Consider the following 19632-nt stretch of genomic DNA (forward strand, 5'->3'; position numbering starts at 1 on the left):
GACTCCTTAACTTGATGCAGTGTGGATGATTCGGTTTCTTTACAGTGCTACTGAACATTTATGTGGTGTATCTGTTCCCATGTCTTTTTTTCAGGTCATCTTCTTCACAACGTATCTCTCCTTTCTATGACTTCAAGAGGCCGTTGCCACTTTGCAAGGAACTTGGTCTCAGAAACAGGTGTCAAGTACTTTGTTTTCTGCTTTGAACTCTCAGAGCTATACTTTTCTATTATGTTGTTGTTCTGTTTCCTGAGCATGTGTTCTTTTATAGTAGTCTTTGTTATTCTTAACCTGTCATGTAACAGTTCAAAATGATTAAACTGATTTGAGGGTTGGGGTTCCTTTCTCATGTCAAGGAAGAGATGTGGGAGTAATCAGTTCAGATTTTTTCTAGCCTGTAAAATGGCTTTTATTACCATAGACTAAGGTTTTTTAAAAAAAATTTCAGCTAACCCATCTGTTTACAGATGGTATGCAGAGGTCCTTTGTTGTTCTACCTTTAAGAATTGGCAAGGTCTGTGTATTACTGTGGACATAAGTAGGATGTCTTGAGCCATAATACTGTCTCATGGAATTTCAGTTCTGGGAAAAAGAAGTTAGTTATTCAGCTGTGGATAGTGGTTAAGGACAATTTCTCACATAATCTGTTATTGCCAATGCTTATTGGTGCCCTTTACTCAACTTCACCAGTACACCTACAATGTCCAGTGCCATTTCCTCAACTGGGTCTTATGCTTTAGCAGTAGAACCAAAAAGTTCCTGAACATCAGGTTAGACATTGCCTTTTAACATTTTGAGCAAGCTGCAGAATTATTTTTTCAATTTCCTTCTTAAAATCTTGCCAGTAAAATTTCACTAAAATCCTGGCATTTCTTTTATCCATATTAGATAACCACCTTAGGCTATGTACTAACTTTATTACCAGTATTGTAAATGGCTTATGTACCAAAAGCTGTCTCACAGTCGGTTCTTTTTTCCTGTGCTATAAAATATAATAATTCATAATTGTGCACATTCAAAGGAGTATTCTTAAGCACTTCATATATATTAGTATTATTAAGAATCACATTGTGTATCCTGTGGTAATCCTGCCTTTTCAGCATGGACCATGTTTCCTCATTTGTCATCTTGACAGAAAATAAATGTGTTTTTACAGTCACATAATTTAAGTAAAGTTTATCATTCATTTCTAAAGTAAATTGTCTAGATGTTTTCAAATGCCTAAACATAGATTCCTAACTTCTTTCTGACATACATTTTCAAGTGCATTAATTACTTAAATCATGAATTTTAAGTATAAGAAATGTTGGCAGTTTTAACTTTGTTGTAGCTTTCATTGCATACCAAAGAGTAATATTTATGCTAATCCAACCCAGTGTCCTTACCAATACTTTCAAAATGTCTAAAAGGTCAGGCGTTTCATAAAATAATTGTCTGGAATCCCATAACATGATAACTCTGGCAGGCTGTCACAACTCTAGCATCACTCAAAAGCATCGTGTCAGATGCCAAATCATTTTTAGAAAAAAGAAGAAATGCTGTTCCAGTTTTCTAACTAAGCAGACCCACCGAAATAGCTCCTGCTTATTAAAATATTATGCTTTATAAACAGAAAAAGAAAACTAATCCTATCCTCTCTTCTCTAAAATCACACTTTGTGGTGACATCCATCACAACCCTGGTGTCTCAGCCTCATCTGTTCTACAATCCCCTATCTCTAACTCCAGTACAACACCCATAAAACATTTCCTTATTTCCATTAACATTTGTAATATTTTAAACAAAGTTACAGACCTACAAGCATGGTTCCTTCAATACTCACCAGATATAACTGCCATTACCGAAACATGGCTAAAACCCCATATAAACATTTTGAAATTCTATCCCTTGGCTGCAGTATAGTTCAGTGTGACAGACTACACAAAAAAGAGTGAGGGATTTCATTCGTATGTAATAACAGTCGAAGTTTCTCACCCCTAAAAACTAACATACCAATCTTCCAAAATACAGAACTTCTTATCTCTGTTTTCAGTGTTAATAAACATAAGAAGCTAGTTGCCCTCTACATACCATCAAGTATTAATATTTGCTTATTATAAGAATTTCTTTGCCAGATAACTACAAATATTACTGCTGAAACATTGGCTGATTATCTGTGACATCTGCTACCTCAACTACTTGTCTTAGCTTGTATGGGTTCAAACAGCTGATCGCTTCCTCTACTTGACTCGACAAAGCAAATCCTAAAAATTCTATCCTTAGCTGAATACTTGTCTGTGACCCCATCAGGTGTGCTTTCTCAGGGGTACTACCTGATTCCCTTAGTGATCATCACCTTATATTCAGCAATAGAGAAACCACCTACTGGCATCAGTACAAAACTACCCAAAGTATTTCTAAATTTCATTCTGATATAGTCAATGATCCATTACAATCCTTCTACTGATCTCCACTCAACACTCTTCTCCTAGACGAAGCTGCCAAAAACAATTAACAACATATTTGTGAATATTTTAAATACCCTTACCTGTTCTAGAAATAAAAGACAAAACATACTTGGCTGTCTCATTCTACAAAAATTCTCATGCAAAAATGTGACAAAGCATGTAAATAATGACACAAAGATAAACCCTCTCAAACTTTACATCTATGCAAGGAGTTGCACAACCTTACCAAGAAGCAAATTAACCTCTCTGACCACAAGATAATCATTTATTTATTTATTTATTATTTTACATTTGTTGACCGGGATAGTCCGACTGGATGCATGTCCATTTTCAGCGGAGGCCCGGGGAGAAAAGCTCCATAGAGTAAAAAATAAACAATAATTACATTCAGATACATACAGATAACATACAGTTACAGGGATAAATTTTAGATACATTTTTCAGCAGAGTGAATTAGATACAATTCAAATGCAATAGTCATTTCTATAAGTTTTTACACTGGGTCGGGGAGAGTTAATCAGGATTAATACATGGGCAAAGCCAATGAGACTTAAAATATAGCTTAAGATTATTTTTGAATTGACAGAGGGAGGTGGAAAGTCTTAGGTTATAGACCTTCCCTATGGAGTTGCAAAGAGAGCTTCACCACCCAAGTTGTTGGCTTTGATGGTTTGAACCAGAAATCTATTTGAGAAGACAGCTAAGATTGGAGTAGGGAGTCAGTATTTCACTCAGTGAAGGGGTTTTTTCAGGTTCTTTGATTATTTTAAATGCTTCAGTAAGTTGGTTCATTTTGAGGAGGTTGGGTAGTTCAAGCCAATCAAGTTTCCTTAGATTGTGACAATGATGATTTCTATGGGGAGCACATATTACAAATCTGGCAATGTGGTTATAGGCAACAGAGAGTTTTTTAATCTCATTTTTATTGATAAAGGAAAGGACAGGAGAGGCATACAGTAAGGTAGAGAGGAGATGTAGTGAGTTTGGCAGTAGGGGTTAGGAAGTTTTTGATTCTATACAAGGATCCGAGTTTCTTATTTACTGTTTTTGTGGTTTGACTGATATGGCTGTCAAATTTAAGCTTATTATCAATAGTTACCCTAACAGTTTGGTGATGGTATCAGGCTCAATTTTGGTACCATTTGTAGATTGTACATAGAAGGTATTGTTATTAGATAGTGTAGTAAGTTGAAAGGGAAAAATAATAGTAATTTGGTTTTTTGGATTTAGGATGAGGTGTTGGGTGACTACTTGTAGATCAGTGAGAGAGACTGCAGAACATATCAGGGTGGAGTCATCTGCATATTGGATACAGGTGGCTTTAGGGATAATAGTGTGGAGTTCATTTATGAATACAGAAAAGAGGAGGGGTATGGAGCCCTGAGGGACTCCTATGGTATTAGGCAGCAGGTGAGATAGCTTATTTTGCCATTGGACTGCTTGTTGTCTGCCAGAGAGGGTAGGCCTTGAACCAGCTGAGAGCTAGATTATCAAGGTGTAAGGTTTCTAGGGTATGGAGCAGAGATTGACCATGTCAAAAGCTTTTGACAGATCAAGAAAGAGTGCAGAAGTTATTTTATTAACTGAGTCCGTAAAGGAAAGTAGAGCGGTGGTTGTACTATGGTGGGGTCTGAAACCGTGTTGAGTATGGGACAAAAGATTATTTAGGTTAAGATAATGAAGTAACTGTTTATGAACGCATCTTTCCATAATTTTGGCTATCGGAGACAAAATTGCTATGGGTCTATAGTTAGATGGTTCAGTGGAGGAGCGCCCTTGTGAAGTGGAATGACATAGGATATTTTCCATACGGCAGGGATGGTGGCTTCAGTTATTGTTCGTTAATAAGAATTGAGATGGGGTAGGCTATAACGCCTGCTGCTATTTGCAGGTATTCAGCTGGGAGTCGATCGGCAGAGAGAGTGGTTGGTTTGAGTTTCTTCAGTAGGGCTCTAATGTAAGAGGTGGGTGTTGGCTGAAGAGTAAAGGAGAAGGATGATTCCTCGGGACTTCAAGTAAGGGGAAGAAGATAGTTGGTTGGCTAGTGACTGTATAGTCTCTGTGAAGAAGGAGTTAAAGGTATTTGCTACTTCTTCTGGATTTTCAATAAGTTTCTCTGGGGTGGGTGTAGACGATTTCCTGAATGGAGGAGATTATTTAAGCCTGCCCAGAACTTCTTTGGATTGTTCTGGTGTTTATCTTGGAGATGACAAAAATAGTTCTTTTGTCCAGGTTACTGTCTCTTTCGTTTCATTTCTAAGCTGCTGGAACTTAATGCGATCTTGATGTGTCTTAGTTACTCGCCATTTGTCCCAGGCTTTATCTCTAAGTTTAATTTTAGATTTGGTTTCTGTAGTTAGCCAGGGTGCTATCCGTGTCTTGGTTCTGATATGTCGGTTAGGTGCATGAGAGTCCAGAATGTTAAGGAATGTGTCATTAAAGAAAGCCACACTCTCTTCAAGAGGCAGAGTTTTTAGCTTGGACCAGTTACAGGATTTGAGTTCTGTTAAAAATAGGGCTGGAACAAATTTCTTTTATTTCTAACAAGTCTATATATGGGAAGATTTGAGTTGGTGAATTTGTGTTTAATTATGAATGTGATGAGGTGGTCACTAATGTCATTAGGAGGGTCCCTGTAGTATACTTATGTGTCCCATTATTAGTAAGAATCCAGTCAATTATGCTCTCCTTTTGGTTAGTATTACCAATTCTTGTTGGGGAGACAATTTTTTGTGAAAATCCATATAAATTTATGGGCATGGGGTTAGTCTCGGTGGAACATTTTGTCCAATCAATATTAACGTCCCCTAAGACAATGGTTTCCTGAGGGTAGTTAGAAGCTAGCCAGTTAAGTGTTGATTCCAACGTTTCAAAGTTGCTCAATATAGATTACAATAAGATTGATGCTTTTTACATTATTTATGCAAAGTTTTAGGGCAATTAACTCTGCATTAGCAACGTTAGGCGGTTGTATAGGATTCAAGATGATATTAAGGGAACTTCTATACATGACAGCTATTCCACCACCTCTTTTTATTTTCCGATCAACCCTTAAGATATTATATCCGGGTGGAAGAATTTCTTCGTCTTTTGTGGCTGGTTTGAGCCATGTTTCTGATAGACACATGATGTCATTAAAAAATCCAAAGTAATTCTGGAGCTCAAATAAGAAAAATTTTCAGGTTGGCTCTCCTTCCTCACCAAACCCCTATCTGGACTGATCTCACTCAAAAACAGATACCAAATGTAACAGTTTCTTCCTCAACAGCATAGCTTGTCTTACCTCCAGCTCTCCCTAGCCTTTTAATCTACTACAAAACTCTACTAGTCCTGACATCCATACCGCCAGTCTCCATCCTGTCTCTACATTGTATGTTAAATAGTTATTAAAGAAACTTAAACCCTGTTCTCGTTCTGCTGATGATCTCACTGCAGACTCTAGAGCATACCCAGTCTCCATTGTCATTAACAGATCTATTCAAGACTCCCATGTCCCTGCCCTGTGGAAAAAAAATTCTTCATTATTCCCGTCCATAAAGGAGGTAACTCCTCTGAAATCTCTAACTTTAGGACAATTGCCACCCCCCCCCCCCAAGATCCTGAAAACGTGTATTCATAAGCAACCCCTTCAGTACCTCTTGCAAATTTCAACCAGGCTATAGAACTACTACAGCTCTCCTCACTTTTCTGATACCATTAGTGAGGATAGTGACCAAGGAAAGTTTATCTCTTCTGTTTTCTAGATTTCTCAAAAGCCTTTGACACATTAACACATGAGAAACTTCTAACTCAAATGTCCCCTCTGGGACTTTCCAAACCAACTATTCTATGGTTGTCTAACTACCTATCTGAAATGCATCAATCTGTCATATAACTCTCTTCTTTCTCTCCTTTCCACTAGTTAAGATGGGACTTCCTCAGAGCTGTAGTCTAAGTCCACTGCTGTTTTCATCAATAACCTATATACCTCCTTTCAGCAACTCAGCTGTTTGCTCATCTGACAGCCCACTACAACTACAATCCATGACAGAAAGTGCCTTCAAGTCATTTGAAATGTGGCTACATCAAAACCATCTTTTACTTAATCCCAAAAAGCCCCACACCAATGCTAAAAGTAACTTCCACATTATTTTTTTAAACAATATAGCTATTGAAGTAGCTACCCATTCAAAATTGCTTGGAGTCAACATAGATGACAACTTAAAGTTTGATCTTCAAATACAAAACTATAAAAATGACTCTTCAAATGTTAGGTCTACTGTATGTAGCAAAGCAATTCATTGCTCCTAATAGAATCACCCTAGCTGGCACTTGTCTTTTACCCTCTCTTCTTTATGGCTCACCTATTTGACTAACATCCAGATCTCTTTTAAATCACAATTGGAGCAATGCTACAATAAGACAGCTAAATTTGCAGCTAACCTGCCACCTAAAGCTCATCATTGCTCTGTGTTACGTGTTCTCAGCTGGTTAGAACTCCAACATCAACTAGCCCATACACAACTTCTTCTAACCCATAAAATAATACATAACCCCTCTAACTGCCCTTCTATCTCCTCAGTACTTCATCACCATCTCCCAGATCCCCCTCTGCACTTTCAAGACAAAAACTGCTTGAAATGTATAAACCAAAAAAAGTATGGGGCAAAGGTTATACTCACACTGCATATCCAAACTATGGAACTCTATCCCAAATTCAATCAGAACTACAGCTAGACTCCCTGTATTTAAGTCCTCTCTCAAAGAATTTATCACTAACTCATGGCTATATCCACACACCTCACCTGTGTGATCTGTATTAACAAATACTTTACATTCTAATATAACCTCTCATCATACTATCTATACCTTTCAACACCTGCCTGCTCCCCACTCTTACAGTGGACTTGCATCTTTTTATTTTTGTTTCCTAGCATAGTAGATTATAATTCTAACATTCTTATATACGCTGATCATCATATTTAATCATCATTTTTTATTTCTTTTTATTTTAACATCAGTGGTGTCTCCTAATGCTTTATTGTAGCCTATGCATTCCACATTAAACTGTAGGTATATATGCTTTTTTAATTACATTTGTACTAGTGTTTTATTTGATATTGTTTATCTTTCTGGAGTTTTTCTCCCCAGGCCTACAATGAAAATGGGTATTTATTACCCAGTCAGACTTGCCTGGTAAACAAATGCCAATAAATAAATGAATTAATTAATAAATAAAATGATTATTTGTATGATATGAAGATATTTTCTCCTTCATAATCCCTGAATGATTGAAATATGTTAAGATGAGACATCATTCTCCCTTTTTTTCTACAGTTACATGGTTGCTTGTTAGTAAAGTTATACAAATTGTATAAATGAAAAACAGTAGCTGTGAACTGACCATGTAGCCCAGGCTGGTATGTCCCTGACCTTGAGTAGCATCTTGCCCTCACCAAGAATGATGCCACAGTATAAGGACAAAATGATCAGTTTCAACAATTGGCTAAAGTATTGGTGTCATTCAAAGGGGATCCAGTGTCTGTCAGCCTGGGATGACATGCTCGACAAGCCACGTTGCTTCGCTAGGGATGGCTTGCACCTGTCACCCTTAGGCTTTCGTATACTGGCCAAGGCTCTTGCCACCCCCATAGTGCCTTTTTTAGGCAAGGCTCAAAGGACAAACCCACCTCCATAGACAACCCAAAGATAAAAAAACTAAAGGTAATGCTACTCAATTCCAGAAGTCTAAACCTCAAGATGCACGCACTCGAGACTCTCCTCAGTATGGAGAAAATCGATGTCTGTGCAGTAACAGAAACCTGGTTCAAGGCTTCTGAGAGCACCCCAGCACTACCAGGTTATAACTCATACCATGCGTTTCAGCCCCAAAACTCGGACAGAAGCACAAAAGGAGGGGGGAGTATCTATATTCATCAAAGATACCTACACCTCCAGGTTAGTGGCACTGCACGAAGCATCGGAAACCATCCATGTTCAACTAACAGTGGGCAAAACTTCCTTTCAGTTTGTAGCCCGCTACAGAACACCCTCCCTATTACAGGAACCCCACTTGGCATTCCTGAGAACACTGGAGAATATGAAGGTCTCTCCAAACACTATGTTATTGGGTGACTTCAACTACCCAAACATTGACTGGGAAAACTACTCAAGCCCAAACAACCGCGCCCAATGGTTCCTTGAATTTATAAACTCTAATGCAATGGAACAACTGGTCACCACTCCCACAAGAGGGAACAACATATTGGACCTGGTCATCACCAACATGGGGACTCTATGTTCCACACCAGAGGTAAACCCCTCATTGGTAAGATCAGACCATAAACAAATTTCCCTGGACATCCATATCCTGTCCCAACCCCCAACCAAGGAAATCACTGTAAAGAATTTCTCCAAAGCCAACTTTATACTTCTCAAGACTGAGGTGGAATCCTTCAAAGCCTCTGGGCCAGAGGATAATACAGCCCAATCCGCAGAATCCTTTACAAATGCATTCTATGAGCACCAGCAGGAATGCATGGATCGTGCTATCCCAAATAAAACCAAGACTCACTCCTCCAAAAACAGGAGACCAGTCTGGTGGACCCCGGCCATAAATAAGCTATACAACAGAAGGAGGAAGCTACTACATGACAGAGCAAAATCCCAAAAAGGGAAGGCATCTCTGATCAGTATTAGCAAGGAACTTCAATCCCTCATAAAATCATCAAAGGCCAGTTTCGAAAGAAAAATTGCCCTAGACACTAAAGATAATCACAAGGCCTTCTTTAGTTATGTCAGAAACATGGGCGGAAACTCCCATATATGCTCTGAATTGTTGCATAACGGTACAAAATATACTGAACCTACAGACATAGCCAACATCCTGGCAGACAGATTCAGCACAAACTTCTCCCCCCCTTCCCCCCCAAAGGAGCAAACGCCTATCCCAACTGAATGTAACCTCCCTGACATCACAGATGCACAGGTGAAAGCTGTCCTCTCCAAAGCAAAAAAAACAGCATCTATGGTACCGGACGGTGTCCCAGGCTGTGTCTTACACGAGCTCCAAGAAGAACTGAACCCTCACATTAAGTCACTGTTCAAACTTAGCCTTACTACAGGATATGTACCCAAAGAATGGCGTACAGCTACAGTGGTCCCACTCCACAAAGGTGGTGCCACAACGGACCCCGGAAACTATTGCCCCATAAGCCTGACTAGTCTGGCCTGTAAAGCTATGGAGCATATTATCATGGAACTCATAAACAAAGACATTGGGAGCCTCCAGACACTGGACCCTACCCAATTCGGCTTTGTTAAGGGCAGATCTTGCCTCTTAAACCTAGTTGATTTCTTTGAAACAGTTAACAAAGCCATAGATGAGGGCAAGGTAGTCCACACAGCCTACCTGGACCTCGCAAAAGCCTTCGACACAATACCCCACTCGGGCATCATAAATAAGCTTACCAGCTTAAATATCAACCCCTATATCACAAGATGGGTTGCAAACTGGCTCAGAGATAGAACCCACATGGTCAGAATCGCAGGTGCCATGTCCGAATCTAAACCAGTTACAAGTGGCTTCCCACAGGGCTCAGTTCTGGGACCTCTCTTGTTCGGTATATACTTCTCTGAGGTTTAGGCTAACACGGGGGGATTATGGCTGACAAAGTTCGCAGATGACTGCAAACTGGGGGCCATAATCGAATCTCCAGCTGACACAAGCATCCTCCAAAAGGGTCTCACAGAGACGGATGCTTGGTGCCAGAGCCACGGCCTCAAGCTAAATGCTAAAAAGTGCATAGTCATCCCCTTTGGGAAAAACAAGGTGCCCACAAATTACCACATAGGTGGTAATCCATTAAGTATGGAAGAAGTAATTAGAGATTTGGGGACCAACGTAGATAGTAATCTCTCCTTTGATAATCACGTTGCCAAAGTGGTTAGAAAGACCTTCTATATAGCCCACCTTATCACGAAAGGGTTTGCATCTAGATCAAGAGAGGTCATTGTGCCCCTCTACTCGTCACTCATCTGGCCCATAATTGAATACAATGCCTCTTTTGGGATGTACCTTACCCGACACCTGCAGCAACTGGAGAGACCCCAAAAGTACCTCACCAAGAGGATCATGGGCTACAAACAGATGTCCTATGCAGCCCGACTAAAGAAACTCCAGCTCTACTCAGTTGCTTACTGCCTACTCAGAGGCAATCTATGCCTGACGTACAAAGCCATGTCAAACCCAGAATTAATGGACATGCTCCACCTCAAAAAATCCAAGTCCCTTAGAGCTACACGCTCCAGGGACCTAAACCTCAGCACAAAAATAAATAGGACATGCTGGAGGGACAGATTCATTTTCCAGAGGCTCCCCTCACTCTGGAATAGAATCCCAATTCATGTTAGACATAGCCCCTCGCTGACCCTCTTCAAGCGAAATTTGGACGCGTGGATGGGAAATCTCAAATTCACCCCTGGGATCTCTCCTGTGTCCCTGCTAGACAGAGGCACAGTAAACTAATCTTAAAAGGGTACCTTCTGTGACCTACTTTACAGAGGCACAGTAGGCTAATCTAATAGGGAGGCGGAAGCCAAATACACTCTGGCTAGGCTTATAAATGCCCTAGGGCAGATAGCCTAGTATCTACCTATGAACCTATGAACTATCATGACTCCAATAATGCCTTTTAGAAATTCTATTCTCACTGTGTTACACCAGTCTGAGTCAGACAAGCTTGCATCTGTTTATAAAATAACCACAAGATTTGTAATTTGAGATACCCAAGGACACACACCCTGAAAAATGCTCAGTCAGCGAAGTTAAATATAATTTCAGAAGAGGGTAGCTTAGCATGAGGTCTGCCTAACTGCTACAGTGCAGACAGTGGTATTTCCCTACCCCCAGTTACTGTCCAACACGCACAGATATATAAAAGACAAACACACATGCACACACAACACAGTCCCCGCACCTGTCCCTTCACCTGTGTGCCATTCCCCCCATGGTTCCCCCACCTATGATCCCACAATAGCTGAAGTCCCATTAAGGCACTTGTCTAGTATGCAGGGTGACTAATGTGTGTCCCCACCCTGATCTCTGTGCTAGTTTCATGGCATTATGGCACACCTGTAATTGCTAGTATGTCCCCCACCCCCCCAGTCCCCATACTGGTGTCATTGCCATTATGGCACTTCACTGTTACGTTATTCCTGGTGCATAATGTTTCTCCTACTCCCAGTCCCCGTACTGGTGTCATTGCCATTATGGCACTTCACTGTTATGTTATTCCTGGTGCATAATGTTTCTCCTACTCCCAGTCCCCGTACTGGTGTCATTGCCATTATGGCACTTCACTGTTACGTTATTCCTGGTGCATAATGTTTCTCCTACTCCCAGTCCCCGTACTGATGTCAGTGCTGTTATGGCACTTCACTGTTACGTTATTCCTGGTGCATAATGTTTCTCCTACTCCCAGTCCCCGTACTGATGTCAGGGCTGTTATGGCACTTCACTGTTACGTTATTCCTGGTGCATAATGTTTCTCCTACTCCCAGTCCCCGTACTGATGTCAGTGCTGTTATGGCACTTCACTGTTACGTTATTCCTGGTGCATAATGTTTCTCCTACTCCTAGTCCCTGTACTGATGTCAGTGCTGTTATGGCACTTCACTGTTACGTTATTCCTGGTGCATAATGTTTCTCCTACTCCCAGTCCCCGTACTGATGTCAGTGCTGTTATGGCACTTCACTGTTACGTTATTCCTGGTGCATAATGTTTCTCCTACTCCCAGTCCCCGTACTGGTGTCAGTGCTGTTATGGCACTTCACTGTTACGTTATTCCTGGTGCATAATGTTTCTCCTACTCCCAGTCCCTGTACTGATGTCAGTGCTGTTATGGCACTTCACTGTTACGTTATTCCTGGTGCATAATGTTTCTCCTACTCCCAGTCCCTGTACTGATGTCAGTGCTGTTGTGGCACTTCACTGTTAAGTTATTCCTGGTGCATACTGTTTCCTCTACTCCCAGTCTTCACACTGATGTCTGTGCTGTTACAGCACTTCACTGTCAAGTTATCCCTCATGTCTAGTTTTCCCCCCAATCCCACGATCCCTGTACTAATGTCACCCATTATGGCATTTCAGTATTAAGTTATCCCTTGTGTCTAGTGGCTCACTGCACCCCCCTGACCCCTGCAATATACCTCTCCCCCCAACTGTCTCATTACTATTCATCATGGCTCTGAAGCCAGTCCTAAGTGCTGCTGCACTCTCTGTGCAGCACCATTTTAGGGCATTTGCAGAATACCAAAAGGTTACTGAGACATTCATAGGTTCATAGGTTGGTACTAGGCTATTGGCCCTAGGGCCTATACAAGCCTAGCCATAACAATTCCCTGGCTATTTCTTCCCACAATATTTACTTCACTGGACCCCTGTCTAGCAGGATGACTGATGTGATCCCCGGGGTGAATTTCCTATCTCTCATCCAATCGTCAAGGTTCCTTTTGAAGAAGAACAAAGAGGCGCTCTGCTTGACATGTATGGGCAGTCTTTTCCAGAGACTGGAGAGTCTCTGTTTCAGAAACCTATCCCTCCAGCATGTTTTGTTCATTGTGATGACAAGGTTTAGATCCCTGGAGTGTCTGGCTCTGAAGGATTGGGATTTCTTTAAGTGTATCATGTCCAGCAGGTCTGGGTTTGACATGGTCTTGTATGTTAAGCAGAGATCACCTCTGAGTAGAAGATATGCACAGAGATGTGCCAGAGATGTACAAGTCATGGCACATTCGTGAATCCCCCCCCCCTTTTAGTATACCTAAGTCCACATGTTTATGCATTTATGCAATCACCCCAATAACTATGACTCAGGAACCCTCCCTGATAATATAAGTGACCACGCACTCACCTATATTATTAGGCACAAAACCTTCACTCCCAACTCAACATCTGTTAAAAATATCAGAACCAAAAATAACTTTAACTCTGAGCTCTTTGAAAAAGAACTAAGAACTTGTAATTGGTCTCCCTTAAAACATCTCCCTTTAGAAGAAGCCATCAATTACTTTAACTCTAACTTCCTAGCCATTCTTAACCAAAATGCACCAACAAGATCTATTAGAGTTAAAACCAAGTCTGCCCCATGGCTTTCTAAATTAACTAAACACAAAATGCACCTTAGAAATAAATATTGGGCAAAATGGAGAATGACTAAAAACCCAACCGACCACCTAACCTTTAGACAACTAAGAAATGACACTAAGAAAGCTATACTCTCAGATAAACAAAATGACTACCTACAATTCCAACAACCACATCAAAACAACCCTCATAAATTCTGGACTAGCATTAACTAATTACTCCATCCAGGTAAATCGTCCACTCCTAACCCTCAAAATACTGACCATAATAACCCCATCAATACAGCCAACGTATTTAATACCTATATTACTAATACAATCCAAACTCTAGCTTCTCAGCTATCACCCAATATCTTTAATCTCCCTTCCTATAACTCTACCCCACCTCCTCCTTTTCATTTGTAACCCATCCCAACTTCATATATTCTGACCCTATTACAAAAACTTAAACCATGCTCTCCTTCAACAGACCAAATACCTGTCGACTTTCTATGACTATCAGCCAAAGCTATAGCTGATCCCATTTCTATTCTGATCAATAGGACTCTCACTGAAGGTCAAATACCCAGCCTATGGAAAGTATCTCATATCATACCTCTTCATAAAGGCGGACAATCCAATGAACTCTCTAATTACCGTCCTATTGCCGTTCTTTCATCTCTGGCAAAGATCATGGAGAAATGCATCCATAAGCAACTACTTGAACACTTAACCCAAAATAACTTACTTTCCAGCTGTCAACATGGTTTTAGACCCTCACATAGCACTACCACTGCCCTCCTGTCCTTTACAGATTGTTTAAATAAAAACCGCAACCTTAATTACCTTTCCTCTGCACTCTTCATTGACCTGTCTAAAGCTTTTGACATGGTCAATCACCAGATTCTTATCAGCATACTCAAATCCCTCTCTTTAGCTACACCTTCCATGAAATGGTTCCGGTCCTACTTCGATAAAAGACAACAAGCAGTAATCTGGGATAAGACACGTTCTACCCTTCAACCAGTTACCATAGGTGTCCCTCAGGGGTCCATACTAGGGCCTCTCCTCTTTTCAATTTTCATTAATGACCTTCATCTAGCCATCCCCCAAGCCACTTGCATACAATATGCTGATGACTCCACACTTTTATGTTCAGCCAAATCCAAATCTGAACTTCTCTTTCTTACCCAGAACAGATTTAACATAGTTGAACAATGGTTTACACAGCGTTGCCTTCTTTTGAACCCTAATAAAACTTAACTCCTCCTCTTTACTCCAACTCATAATTCCTCTACATTGGATTTCTCAATTACATCCACCAATGGTACCATTATATCACCAGACCCAACCACCAAACTTCTGGGCATTATCATAGATAACAACCTGAATTTTGACACCCATATCAGTAATACAATAAAAACTGTCAACAAAAAACTAGGCTCCCTATATAGGATTAGACCTTTCCTCTCTCCCACTGCTAGAACAACTATCGCGCACACTCATCTAATCTCTACTCTCCTCTATGCATCACCAATTTTTACTAACCTTTCAAAAAAGAACCTTAGCAATCTGGAAACTTCCTATAGCAACATTGCTAGGTTTGCTATAGGTAGCCCCTACAGAACCCACCATTGCATAAATATAAAACAGCTTGGATGGCTGGAACTACAAAACGTGATTAAACTCCACCAACTAACCATTGCCCATAAAACCCTTTATAAACCGTCCTCTACTCCTATTCTATCTACCCTCATCACACCATATATAAATCTGAAATCCCAACGTTCCTCTCACAAAAACCTTGTACATACCTCTAAACCCAATAACAAGGCTGGAGAATCTCTCTTTTCTAATGCTATTGGAAAAACTTGGAATCTTCTCCCCAGTGATCTTTCCTCTCTCCCCTCTCCCTCACTTTTCAAAAACAAACTGAAACTTTACCTAACAACACACTGGCTATGCCCCTGTTCTAAACCAGACTAGGCATCTAGCCAACAGATTTACCTAAGTTTCTGCCATTATTGACTACATATGTACTATTTTATATTCTTAACTTATAAATCCCACCTTTTATACTACTCAAGAACAAAGACATTTTATTTTCTAGTAAACAAAGTTCTTTACTATTAAGTTTGTCTCTCTAGCCATACTATCCTCTGTCTCTCTAAATTCTCTTTACAGAAGATTTTCTTTCTTCTATACTCTAGTTGCACATTTTACATAATTACTCTTTCATCACTTGTCCTTCTTTACTGTATAATTACCTGCATTTCACACTGTTTTGTTATAATATTCTAGCACTAAAGCTCTTTGCTTTGTCCTCTCTGATTTCTATATTATAACCTGCTAGAAGCATAGTACATAATGTATGCAGCTACATAGTTACCTTATTACTTATTATCCTTGCAAGGTTTTATTTTGTAATTTGCAATGTATATCTTAATGTGTGTTTTATTCTTCTTCTAGTCCTATGTTAAATGATTTTTAAGTTTTTCACTTAGTTTATCTTGGAGCTTTTCTCCCCGGGCCTCTACTGAAAATGGACACATATCCAGCTAGACTAGCCCGGTCAACAAATGTAAAATAAAAAATAAATAAATAAATAAATCATCCTTGCTGTTCTGGGGCTCCCACTTACCATTCTCAGAATTTAAAACTATTTATTGATCTGAAAAAAAGGCTTGCATCTAAAGTGGATTACCAAGTTAATCAATTAAAAAATATTACATAAATTAATACTAGCTAATTGAAATTATTATACCAAAGTAATCACAAGATCAGTGGTGGATTATAATAGGGGTGAAATAGCAGCCTAGGGCCTATAGCTCCAGTGGAGGCCCATGGCCAGCCCAAAAAAAAATCTAAAAAAGTGTTATGTTCAGCACTGCTAACTCACTTTAGTTAATTTACTGTGAAGGGCTTTATAAAGTAACAAATGTAACAATAGATTCAAGAAGTGATAAAACACATTATGCTGTTCTTACATGAAGATGGACAGGATTAATGTGTTCCATTACTAACTAGACACATGGAGAAACAGTTGATTTAGTCATTTCTGCTGGTTGTTATATTTAAGTATACATTATTTTTGCTTTGACACTGTTACCATTGGTTTAGCTGCAGAAAAAAACTAGTAGTGTACTATCATAAAGTGCTGCTTTTGTTGACATAGTCACGGGGCAACATAGGCTTGAGTCCTCGTGGATATGACACAGATTTAAATTCAAGAACCACATGCTATCAGAATGCTGTCAGATGAAATGACTATAGTGTAGTAATATGCACCAAATATATATTCAAATTTAGAACTGTTATACATGATAAAGAGACAAACAGGATTATAAATCAGTATAAATGACTGCTGTCAGACATAATAGTTATGGGGAAAGGATATGAAGTAGTAACATAATGAACCATACTTTAGGCATTCAGTTCAGTACATTGCTTCCCAGAAGTGCCACAATGATGTTGCATTCATGGCAGCTGTTTTACTACATATTTTCAGACATCATTTGCAATAAGGGTCCTATAAATGTGTGTTGTAATATATGGTCAGTCTAATTCAGGTGCCTGCATGACCAGATTGCTAGGAAAATATAATGGATGCTGGTAGCACTGCTATGTATGTACACTATAGATGGTCAGTAATTTAATGGATGATAATAATAACTTTATAAAATTCCATTAGAATTTTACTCTCATGAAAAACTATTGGGAGACTTTGACTGCTATAATCTTTGAATACCACTATTATTATAGAATTCATTATGTAAAGTTGTTGTTGCTGTGTCCTTCGGCTTTTTCCGGTCAGGGGTCGCCACAGCAGAATGCCGGTCTGCTAATGATTGGCAGTTGATTTTTATGTGCTGAGTTGCCAGCCCTGATGCACAACCTTCAACGAAGGTACGTCCATTCACGCATGTCTCCACGCAGAAGACGCTCTAGCTGAGAGTCTAACATTATGTAAAGTAAAACTGAAAAATGCAATGATCGTGTAAACATAAAACAAAGTAAAGCAAAGTGTTACTAAAATTCTCAAAACACAACCTGGAGCATGACTAAGGTGAACTAGCCAGATGATAATAATATGAAGCTAAATCAGGCAAAAAATGTCAGGAAACCAGTTGTAAAGACAGCATTAGAAAACTTTATTGAGAGTGAAAGTTTGAAAAGGCTTGAAACAGAACCTTCGAAAAGGTGATCAAATGTCTTTGGAATACAGTGTTAGACAGTAGATTCTAAACCTTGAGGACAGAAATAGGATGCAGTTCAAGTAGAATCAACAATTTTATGTGTGAACAACAACTCAATTGTGGAGTAAGAAAATGTTGATTTCTGTAATAAAATGTTAATGATTGACAAGGCAGATAAAGTTACGTATCACTAGTAGCTCAGGCACACATCTTGTTCAGTGGTCAAAGGTAGGATTAAGACTGTGTGAGAAAGAGTGCAAATGACTGAGATACTAATTTCAAGTGAAAGGTTTACATCTCCACATGTAAAGGAAATCCTGTTTACCTACCTTGCTGCACCTCTGATGACAAGGTTAGGGATTCAAGCTCTTCTAATATTATGACTGAAGTAAATAAGGTGCATCTAAGTCTATATGAAAGGAAGCAATAAACTGGTGACCATACCTGAAGAGTGAAAGGTAGCAGAGCCAGCTTCAAGGTGCAGAGTGGTGGAGCCTGGACTTCATCTCAGCCAACCTGCCGTAATGACTTTGGTACAGTAGAAGTCAACTGAGGAGGGAAGGGAGTGAGTGTCTGATTCGGACTCAGACCTCCCAACCGTCCCGAATTACTTGGTTTTTACCGAGTTTTGGGGTCCAAATGAAGGGGTGCCACGGTTCCCGAGTGGTACCCCTTCGTTTCCGATTTCTTTGCTTTTGTTTTTTTATTTTTCAAATTTTTGCACTGTCGGAGCTGACGTCATCACGTGCGCGATGATGTCAGCTCCGTCAGCACTACCAGCCAGTCGGAACTGTGCTCAAGGAGCTCACGTCATCATTTCTGGCTGGCTGCGAGCAGTAGCTGAGGCAGGGAAGTGTTTTAACTAACTGTTGCTGTCGCCGAGCCGAGAGAAGCAGGTGGGATGCGGGAAGTGTTTTGATTTGAACTAACTGTTGCTGCCAAGGGAAGAATTGCTGGCTTTGCTTTAGCCTAGCCAAAATTACTTTGGTGCTGCTGCCAAGCGGAGTGAAGGGCTTTGCTTTGACACTGCTGCCATAGCGACTTAATGGATCTTCTGCTGTATGGTAAATCCGCTGATGTTTTGGAAATAACTTTGGATTAGGTAAGGAACAAAGGGTGTGTGTGGGTGTGTGCGTGTGTGTGTGTGTACACATAGGAGATGTCCTTTACATACAGCCATTAATGCATATTTTATGACTTTGCTAAATTGTAGACATGAAATGCACGTGTGTTAGCTGTTGAAGAAACCATTCTGGATATTGCTATTATATGCTGTCTCTTTTTGCAAAACATCCGTGATTCATGCATTGGGTTGTGTTCATCATAATGTGTACATGCCATGGTAACAATATCCTGATTTTTGTCATTGAAGTAGAATGCTGTAAAACTGCCATACACAGAATTAAAAGCTGATCATTATTAGGAGAGTGTGCGTATTTTTCAAGATAGCTGAAAACTTAGTGAATCTTTAGAATTGATTTGGTGGAGTTTTGTGCAGTGTAAGACTTGATGGGAAAAGAGGATGGCCACTTGAATCCTTCAAAGCACTGAAGTTTATTTTAGATGTGGTATAGTTATCAGACACTACACTCTGTATAGTATTCAATGGAGTTGGCTGCCTGTAGGACACAGCTGATGAATTGCTAGACTTGATAGCAATAAAAGGGGATTACAAAATGATGTGATATATTTCAAGCAGTAAAAGAATGCATTCAAAATGCTGAATTGCTACAGAATATATTTGTGTCTTCAGCTACAGATGGTGCTGCATCAGTGTGCTCTGTGTTACACATGACCTATGGCATGACATCTCTACAGATTAAGTGCATAATTGGCAAGTATTAGGTGCCTTTAGTCAAAATGGCAATGGCTGCCTGCCATTAGA

The 19632-nt window shown here is 39.8% G+C and overlaps 1 protein-coding gene across 10 annotated transcripts in view; it reads left to right on the top strand.

Annotated features, from left to right (window-relative positions):
• The window catches only part of OSBPL5 (oxysterol binding protein like 5), a 1550034-nt gene that overhangs the window by 92085 nt on the left and 1438317 nt on the right, over positions 1-19632 (top strand). The gene's annotated exons all lie outside the window — the stretch shown is intronic.

This window comes from Protopterus annectens, chromosome 17.part0 (assembly GCF_019279795.1).
Source record: "Protopterus annectens isolate FY-2018-M chromosome 17.part0, PAN1.0, whole genome shotgun sequence".
Lineage (NCBI taxonomy): Eukaryota > Metazoa > Chordata > Ceratodontiformes > Protopteridae > Protopterus > Protopterus annectens.